This window comes from Rosa rugosa, chromosome 2 (genome assembly GCF_958449725.1).
Source record: "Rosa rugosa chromosome 2, drRosRugo1.1, whole genome shotgun sequence".
Lineage (NCBI taxonomy): Eukaryota > Viridiplantae > Streptophyta > Magnoliopsida > Rosales > Rosaceae > Rosa > Rosa rugosa.
In genome coordinates this window covers 8,879,124-8,887,575 of record NC_084821.1, presented here as the reverse complement: position 1 = coordinate 8,887,575, position 8,452 = coordinate 8,879,124, and the positions used below count along the sequence as shown (strand labels likewise).

At 38.4% G+C, this 8,452-nt stretch overlaps 1 long non-coding RNA gene across 4 annotated transcripts; it reads left to right on the top strand.

Moving 5' to 3' along the window:
* The first annotated feature begins 2,022 nt into the window (after positions 1-2,022).
* LOC133734084 (uncharacterized) lies at positions 2,023-4,696 on the top strand. 4 transcript variants are annotated; one of them, XR_009858045.1, is made up of 3 exons: positions 2,072-3,439; positions 3,991-4,125; positions 4,390-4,696. It is a non-coding gene; the product is annotated as an uncharacterized LOC133734084 (long non-coding RNA). The 4 variants fall into 4 exon arrangements; XR_009858043.1 differs by having other exon boundaries at positions 2,073-3,439; positions 3,950-4,125; XR_009858042.1 differs by lacking the exon at positions 3,991-4,125 and adding an exon at positions 3,950-3,990 and having other exon boundaries at positions 2,078-3,439.
* The last annotated feature ends 3,756 nt before the right edge of the window (positions 4,697-8,452 follow it).

The following is an 8,452-nucleotide window of genomic DNA, read 5'->3' as shown; positions in this document are numbered from 1 at the left end:
GAACAAGCCCAAGCTCGTAGAGCAGCCCAACAAGCCGCACAAGCTGCCGCTGACACCAGCTTTCGTCTGGACGAACTTTTCCTTCGCTTAACTCATCTAGGCCGAAGACTTTAGGGCCTCTAGGCCTCTAGTATCAGGACTATGAATTTCTACGAACAATATTACTACCAATAAATTAATTATTTAGCCCACTTTGTTGGCCCAATTCTCGTTTATCTTGTAGGGAATAACTATGTTCAAACTTGCTTTATCTGCGCAAAACAGTTTCGAAAAGATAATCTCGAAATGGAGCAGTTACCTCCTTGGAGACCGTTCTCTCGTCCACGCGTATTCAATTTCGTTCATTTCTGAGATCTCAGCATTGAATTCTATTGATATTCCCATTGATGGCGTTGAATCTTTTTCAACTGCCCCTATCAAAGGGTTGAGGCCACTGAGGCAGGCCTTTATAAATATCAATAATATGGAGAGGTGAAAACTTGCGCAAACATGGCTTACCCAGAAATGACTTTGCAAGCCTTTCTCCTCTTCCTCCTATTTCTCAAGTCTTCTCCTCACGATCTTGCCTTTAGCCTCCAGACCTTAGGTTTTATGGCTTAATCTCACCGCCTGGGTAGGTCTTATGGCCTAATCTCAGGCAACCTCGTGTCTTTGGTTTATGAAAGCCTGGATGGAACATCCTAGGTTTTGGATAGACCGAAGAACACGAGGAGCTCCTAGCGCGGGGCACCATATTCTGGGGAGTTCCTCTCCTCAGATTTCTTCGCGTGGAGCAGTAGGAAGAAGGGCGGAAGGCCACTCTGGGCTGACCGTTCTTCTTCCGCGGTTTACCTCCGGAGGCTGACGTACCGACTTCTGTTTTTCCCCTGGAGGTAGATGAGGCAACTGGGCTGCATTCAAGCGCTGATTCCATCTCCATCCCCGAGGGTAACCAACTGGAAGGGTTGCGATAGATTATGTCCTTCCCTCTTCTTCCAGAGTACAGACAATAGCAGCTGCAGCACGGACTCAAGAGATGTGGGTGAAGAGAGGAAGAGTAAGAATGATAATCTCACCGCCTTTTCCTGCCGCAAGACCCAAAAACTCTCAGAAGAACCGAACTTCTTATAGGTTGGAGCCACTTTTTGGCTTTGTATATCGTAAATGTAATTTTCTCGAACACATTGTATTGCCTTTGGCCGCAAAGCCACTTTATGAATGAAATATTCTGAGTTTTATTAAACATTATGACATAATAAGGCCTCTGGTATAGGCTCTTACACATATTCCTAACACTTATTGTCAAAAAACGAAGTCAAAAAATATTGAACGAAGATGTAGAAAAATTATAAAAAGGACAAAAGGCCACAAAAATTGCCAAAAATGGCCACAAAAAGGCCTTTATGCATAGAGTGTTGCCCCCCTAGTGTTCTTAGGTGGAACGAAGACATGCGAGCGAGGTAGGCCTAAGTACCAGGGATGATGCGAACCAAAGGACACTATGCTTGCCCCCCTGTCCCAGTGATAGGTTCATAATTTCATACATTTTTATACCCTTAAATGTAGGATTCTAGGCTTAGAACTTGTCATCTTTGAGTCATTTACTTTGTCTTTGTGTTTTGTAGGTTAAATTGGAGAAAAGAAGGATTTGGAGCTTAAAGTCAAACGCGGGATTGAAAGGGTGCTTGCTATCCTGAGCGTCCAGAATTGTCTCTGCTGTGCGTCAACTTCATGGATTAAACTGTACCTTCTCAGAAGGAATTAGCAGGCAAGCCTTATACCATTTGAAAGATAAGGATGTTAGCTTTCTAAGGAATTTTACGGAAGTGAATTCGCATTCTTCTGGAGGAAGTTATGATGATTTAAGTGAACCTAGTTCGGGAAGGAAGATTCTGACGGATTTTGCATATATTTTGGGAATCTGACTTGTGAGGCCCAAGTCCGTTGATCTTAGCACTTGAATGGAACAAGGTTGAACGTGTGTGACATATTTGGAGTAATTTCTTACGTTGACTAGCTATAGGCTTAGTTTGGCATTGCTTTTGGAGCTGCTTTTGGGGTTGCTTCTGCTTTTGGACTTAAGATATGGTGTTTGGTAAACTCTCTAGAAGCTGCTTTTGGTCCAAATAGATTCTCCCAGAAGCTGAAAGTGAGAAGCAACCAAGTGCTAGCTTTTGAAAGTTGCTTCTCTGGAAAACACGGAGTGAACAGTGCTTCTTTAATGAAATTTATCAAATTCCCGATTTTGTCCTCATCATTTTCTAAAATTTACACTGAACCCAGTCATTTTTCTTCATCTGTATTCTGTGCGAGGCAAAACCATCGCACTCTCCTCCTCCTCCTCCCCCTCCCCTCGCCGTCAAATACTTGAGCATGATTCATACTCATCGGAAGAAATCGAGAGAGGGCGCTGACATTTTTTCCCTCTCAGTCTCTCTCTTCGACCGTCGAGGCTTCGACGACCCTCGCTCTCATCGACGGTAACTCGGTGACGGACTGCAGTCGAATAGTTGATCGATCTGTCTGGGTTTTTACTTTCTGGGTTTTCAATCAATCTCTCAAGTGTTCGAATAGCCTCGAACTCTTGGTTGCTCTCTTCCTCAAGCAGCAAAGCAGAAATTCTTGGTTGCTTTCCGGTTCGATTTCTGAGTTATGGAATTGATCAAGTTGTTTTGGACGTTAGTTACTGATTGAAATTGAATTGTATTGTATATTTATATTGCATCTGTTTTGAAATTTGGCATCAGTTTTGCCAGTTTTGATGGGAATTGAATTGCATCTGTCTTGGTATTTGGATGGAAATTGAAATTGTATCTGATATGAAATTGTTTAGGTGGAGGTGGAAACAAATTGGTGATTTCCCAAAGGGGGTTCTGGAAAGCATTGTGGGGATTAAACTCATTAAAGCATCCAAGTAAAGTGAAAATCTTTATGTGGAGAGAATGTTGCAACTGTTGCTAAAGATTGTTGGCTTTTCATGGAAGCATATTTATGATTGTAGATTTGTAATTGACAATTACAATATTGTTATTCAGAACGTTTTGAATCACAGTTTGTTTTGTTTGTTTGTTTTGATGCTTGTTTCATATTATAGCAGATTAATTGGAATTGCAAAGTTGTGGCATTCCAAGCTTTGGGTTTTCTAATGATGGATGAATTAGTTTGGGAAGGACACTCTAATTAAGGTTCTTGGTAATCATGCAGCTTTGGACCAGAATTGTGATTTTAGTTTGGTTTTGATATACAGGGGATCACAGGAGCCACAAGCTCAGCCACGTCCCGAGGATGCTCCAGCACAGCAGTCCTATTATCCTCACTCTGTTAACTCCCCGAGCTCTTCTCGTCCTTTAACTCCGAGTTGAACCTCTTCTTCTTCCAATTTGAGTTCTAGGGGTAACTCCCCGTCACCTGTTTCTCCCACTGAAGCTGCTGGTGTTATTGCTTCTTTGAAGGACAAAAGGTAGGGATCCTGGTGCTACAGATATCTATTGATTGTATATAAATAATGGTTTACTCATAGCACAGTTTTTTTAATTCCATGATCCTCATTATTCACCGTCTATTAAGTTCATGTTTCTAGGTTGGTGTATATCTACTTGTTGCTTCTTGTGCATCAGATTAGATAATCTGCAAATGCTTGTTCAGTCCTTTTGTTGCCATCCCTTACTGCTTGTTCTGGGGTAGTTGTAAGTTTTGTTTGAACTGGTTCATGACTTGAAATTGAGAACATACCTCAGAAGGTTTTGATAGACCGAAGAATGTTGAAAAGTAGTTGATGACTAATAGATGAATTGATACTGATCAGGATGAAAAGATGAGCTAATTTGTTCTCTTGTCATCAAGCTTTGTTCCTAGTGTTGAATCTTTCTCTGTAGATGAATAAACTTAAGTAAAGTACTTTCTTTTTCCTTAGTAAGCCCCCGGCCTTTTTCTTTTTTTAATATTGTTTCTACTTGTTATTCTTTTGCAGCGAGACCTATCAGTACTATGATTTGTCTTTCTGCCTTCCAGGTTAGCCTTTAGGACCGTAGTGACATTCTTTTTACGCAATAATTATGGAAGAAGCAACTGAAACCTGATATAGTTATTCAATGGAAGTTGGCTGCTAAGCTATCATATGCATACTTAAGATGCCAGTTCAAAACAGTAAGTTTGGTAGTTGAGTAATACCGACTGTATTAAAACTATCAACTTGTATTATCTCAATATTGAATGCTGATCTTAACAAAAACTTGGTGTCGAAAAGTTAAACAACAAATAATCAAGTTTTGTTGTTTTTAACTTTGGTTTTGTTCATAAGTTATTGCACATTAGCTTCCCAATCAGAATGTTTGATTAGTATTTACTTCTAGGATGATTTTATTTTCAAATATTTATACGAGTTGTCATGTTGACCATCATGACTTGCAGATCCAGTAATTCAAAAGAAAGAATCCATTGGGGAAGTTTTTTGTGTGGTGATCGTTTGACCAACAACTTATATCAGTTGAATTTCCGGCAGAACAAAAATGAGGAGAGACTGTGCCAGAAGAAGCTTAGAGTTTCTGAAGTTTGGAAGTTCATGGATGCTATCCTTATTTTGTGTAATAGTAAAACATAATATGCATATTGAAGAGTTTAAAGTAAATCTTTTATTCGGTCCAACCAAGGGTACAAGAATAATACATGAGAAATATAGTTACATAATCAAAAAACAAAATTATGTATTTTAGTAGCATATCTTAGCATGTATGCCTATTTTGGTAATTATACCCAGCCAAAGCACTTTTGCCTTGCAACTTACCAAACACCTACAAATTGTTTTTCGTTCTCACAGCACTTTTAAAAACAGTTTACCAAACACCTCAGCTGCTTCTTCTCACAGCAAGTTCGGAAGTGCTTCCTCTCACAGCAAGTTCGGAAGTGCTTCCTCTCACAGCACAGCAATCCCAAACTAAGCCATAATAACCTTGTGTTTATTTGGAGAGAAGAAATCTATTCCAAGTTGGACTAGAAGACTTAAGAAGCCCAAGTCAAGTAGGAATTAAAAAGAGACATACAAGGCAGAAAAAGAGAACGTCTAGACACAAGAGGCGGCTTGGAGAGCAGATTGGGACGCAACAAGAGCAAGAGGAGTCACCTCCATCTTTATTCCTCCTTCACTATGTTTTTCTTAGTTATTTTTATTGTTTCTTTTTGCTAAACTTCTAAGCTAGGGCTGAGATGAAGCCCCTAGTATGACTATTCTATTTGTTTAGTTGGTTTGCTATTGAATTTCTGGATTTCTATGTTAAACTCTTAATCACCGTTTCAATAGAACTTTTATTCAAAATCTTTGCTCGGGATCAATAAGACCTAGGTTTTGTTTATGAGTTATTTGGTTGGAGAACATGATGCTTGATCAATGAGTAGATGTTTTCTAGGGTGCCAAAAGATAATTCAATCTTGTGATTAAAGAGTTGTGAATTGAGAATACAAGTGCTTGATCATAATCGATATTCTTGTTTGCATGATTTCCTAGTTCTTTTGTGCTTAATGGAGTTGAACATGTTTGCTTGAACCTGATCATTAAGTGGAGTAAATTATAGTTTGGCTACTTGAGTTCTATACAGGATCAATAAGTTGGAATTCATAAGTTAGAAGAACTTTGGCATATGTCCGGGATCAATAAGGCTTATGTACGGGAATCATTAGCATAAAATCTAGGGAATTCAATGGTTGTCAGCTAGCAATAGAGTAGAAGTACTAGGTGGTGGATTCAAAGTCTTAGCATTCAACTCTCATATTTTGTTAACCTTCTAAAAAACCATTCTCTCAATTCTTTTGTTTCTATTCTCAGTTGTTTAGTTATAATTTCACTCATTACAATCTTCCCCAATGTTTGTTTATTTTTGTGTTCAATTGGTTATTTGAGTTAGAATCAATTTGAGTTTCAATCCTTGTTGGAACGACCTCGTGCTTGCACTAACTATACTACAATCGATTCGTGCGCTTGCGAGTAGTCATTTAAAACACAACAAGGTTTTGGCGCCGTTGCCGGGGATCGAAATTTAATTTGATTTTAATTTAGTTACCAATTCGTTAATCGTAGTGTTTTGTTTTAGATTTACAATTTTTTCTGTTTGTTTTACTAAACAATTTCTATTCATGACCTTTCCAGCTTACTATTCCGAGCAAGCATATAACAACACCTATTCAAGGCTTGGTGATAATCCATGCTCATGGGATGTACCTTCGTGGCCACAAGAAGGACTGTATTCCTATAGTTTGCAATGGGGAAATTGCAGTGACTTCTCATGGTTCAATAGTCAAAGTTACGAAGCTACACAATGGCCACGCCAAGCTGGCAACATTCCATCATTCTATGAAATCTTGATCGAGCCAAAGAAGCCATCACTTGAAGAGACATTACAAGAACTGATGCAAAGTAATGCTATTAATCAACAAATGCTTCAAGACATTCAACAGACTTACCCATCTATGCCCATTGAACCGAAGAAGCCAACCCTTGAGGAAACCATGCAACAACTCGTACAAAATCAGATGGAGTTCCAAAAGGCTAATGTTCAGATTCTTCAGGCAATTTATGAGACAAACAAAGAGCAAAAAGTAATTGCTGAAGCCATAGCCAAGTTGGAGGTACAAGTTGGTCACATTGCAGCTGCTTTAAATAAAGAAGAGGAAGGGCGAGTTCCCAGTCAACTAATTCCTCATCCAATGGAAGAATTTGAATTAATCTCCCCCCACAATCATGTTCAATACCATGAGCAGGTCAACTCCATCATAACCCTCGGGAGTGGTACACAAATGGATCATCAATTTGAAGTGGACTCCGAGAATAAATCAAAAGATTCTCTAAAAGATGATGAAATCAGGATAGGTAAATTTAAGAAGCATGAGCAAGTCATGGTTGTGATCACGTTGAGAAGTGGAAAAGAAGTTGGGAATAAAGTTCATGGTGCAGGAGATATTCAGGAAAAAGAATTCGAACATGGGATTAATGAAGCTGTTGCTATCCCAAAAATTAATGAATCAGCAGAAGAAGACTCAGCAAGAGGATCGAAGCTGCAACAGCAATCCCGGAGAAGAACTGATTCACAAGCAAAGGCTTCTTGGACTCCAAAAATGACTTTAAAGCCTATTAGAGACTCTCCATATGTTCAGCAATACCTAGAGCTTCTTAAAAATTCAAAGAAAGATAGGCATATGATTGAAATCTTGGAATTATTTCCAAAGGTGCAAATTGACATTCCTTTGCTTGAAGCAATTCAGCAAGATCTAGCATTTGCACAAGGTTTGAAGGATTTATGCACCAACAAAAGAAGATTAGTCTATCAAGAGAATGTCTTCCATTTAAAAGCAGTATATTTGAAGAATGATGCAAGACAAAGTAATAGACCTTCTCATTGGAAGAAGCTAAAAGGGAGGAGGCTGCGAATCATTGTTAAACATGAATGGAAGATTGGAAATTCACATGTGAGTAGGTTGTTTGCTGCTGGAATATCAAGGAACCTACTGTTTTGGATCTATCAAGTGACATTGATGGAAGAAACAAGTGCAAGCTCGAACGAATATGGAGGTGTCTTTAGCAACAGAAAGAAGAACAGATTTGCCCTCGTGTTCGCATCTACTGCCTTCGTACCAGGGATGTTTCCTAACTCTTGTTATTTTATTTTAGTAGTTGTTTTTCATCCATTAGTTGTTTAGTCGTGTTCTGTCCCCTTACTTTTATTGTTGTTATGCTGTTTTATATTCTGGGATTGCGGTATACACTTCAATCATGGTACTGATTTGTTCTTCACATTGCGGACAATGCTCAATTTAAGTCTGGGGGTGGGATTTCGTATTTTTTATTTTTCTTAGGTCTGTGTTCTGTGTTCTGTTACCTTATACAAAAACAAAAACAAAAACAAAAAAACAAAAAGATAATAATAATAATAATAATAATAATAATTGTTTTTTTCATTGGGTTTTTAGTTTTGTTTGTTAGTCTAAGTCTTAGGGTTCTTCCAAACACGATGATGAGCATGAACTTCTTACGAATTAATATTATGGTCACAAGATGATAGCAAGCATGTATTGATTCATGATTTTAAGTAATTGTTAATAGATTTTTATGACTATTGTACTCAGCTTGTCTTGCATTGATGGTTAGATTGGTGTAATGATTGAAATTTGATTGATGCATGCTAGGATGAGTTAAACTTGATTTTAACCCTGTGAGAATTTGAGCCTATATATGTGCTTTTCTTTTATGAGTGAATTAGAATAGATCATCCTATTTTCTTGACGTGGATTTTGCATGATCTCATCTTTTATTCATCTTGGTTGAGACTTGGATTTGACGTGCATATTATATAAGGACAAATGCTAGAACTTGCCCCAAAGCCTCTCAAAGCGTATGGTTGAATTGCATGATGGATGGGAAAGGATAAAGGCACTAGGATTAACCACCATAGCCAAATAACGCATGTGTCCCTTTAATGCACACAAG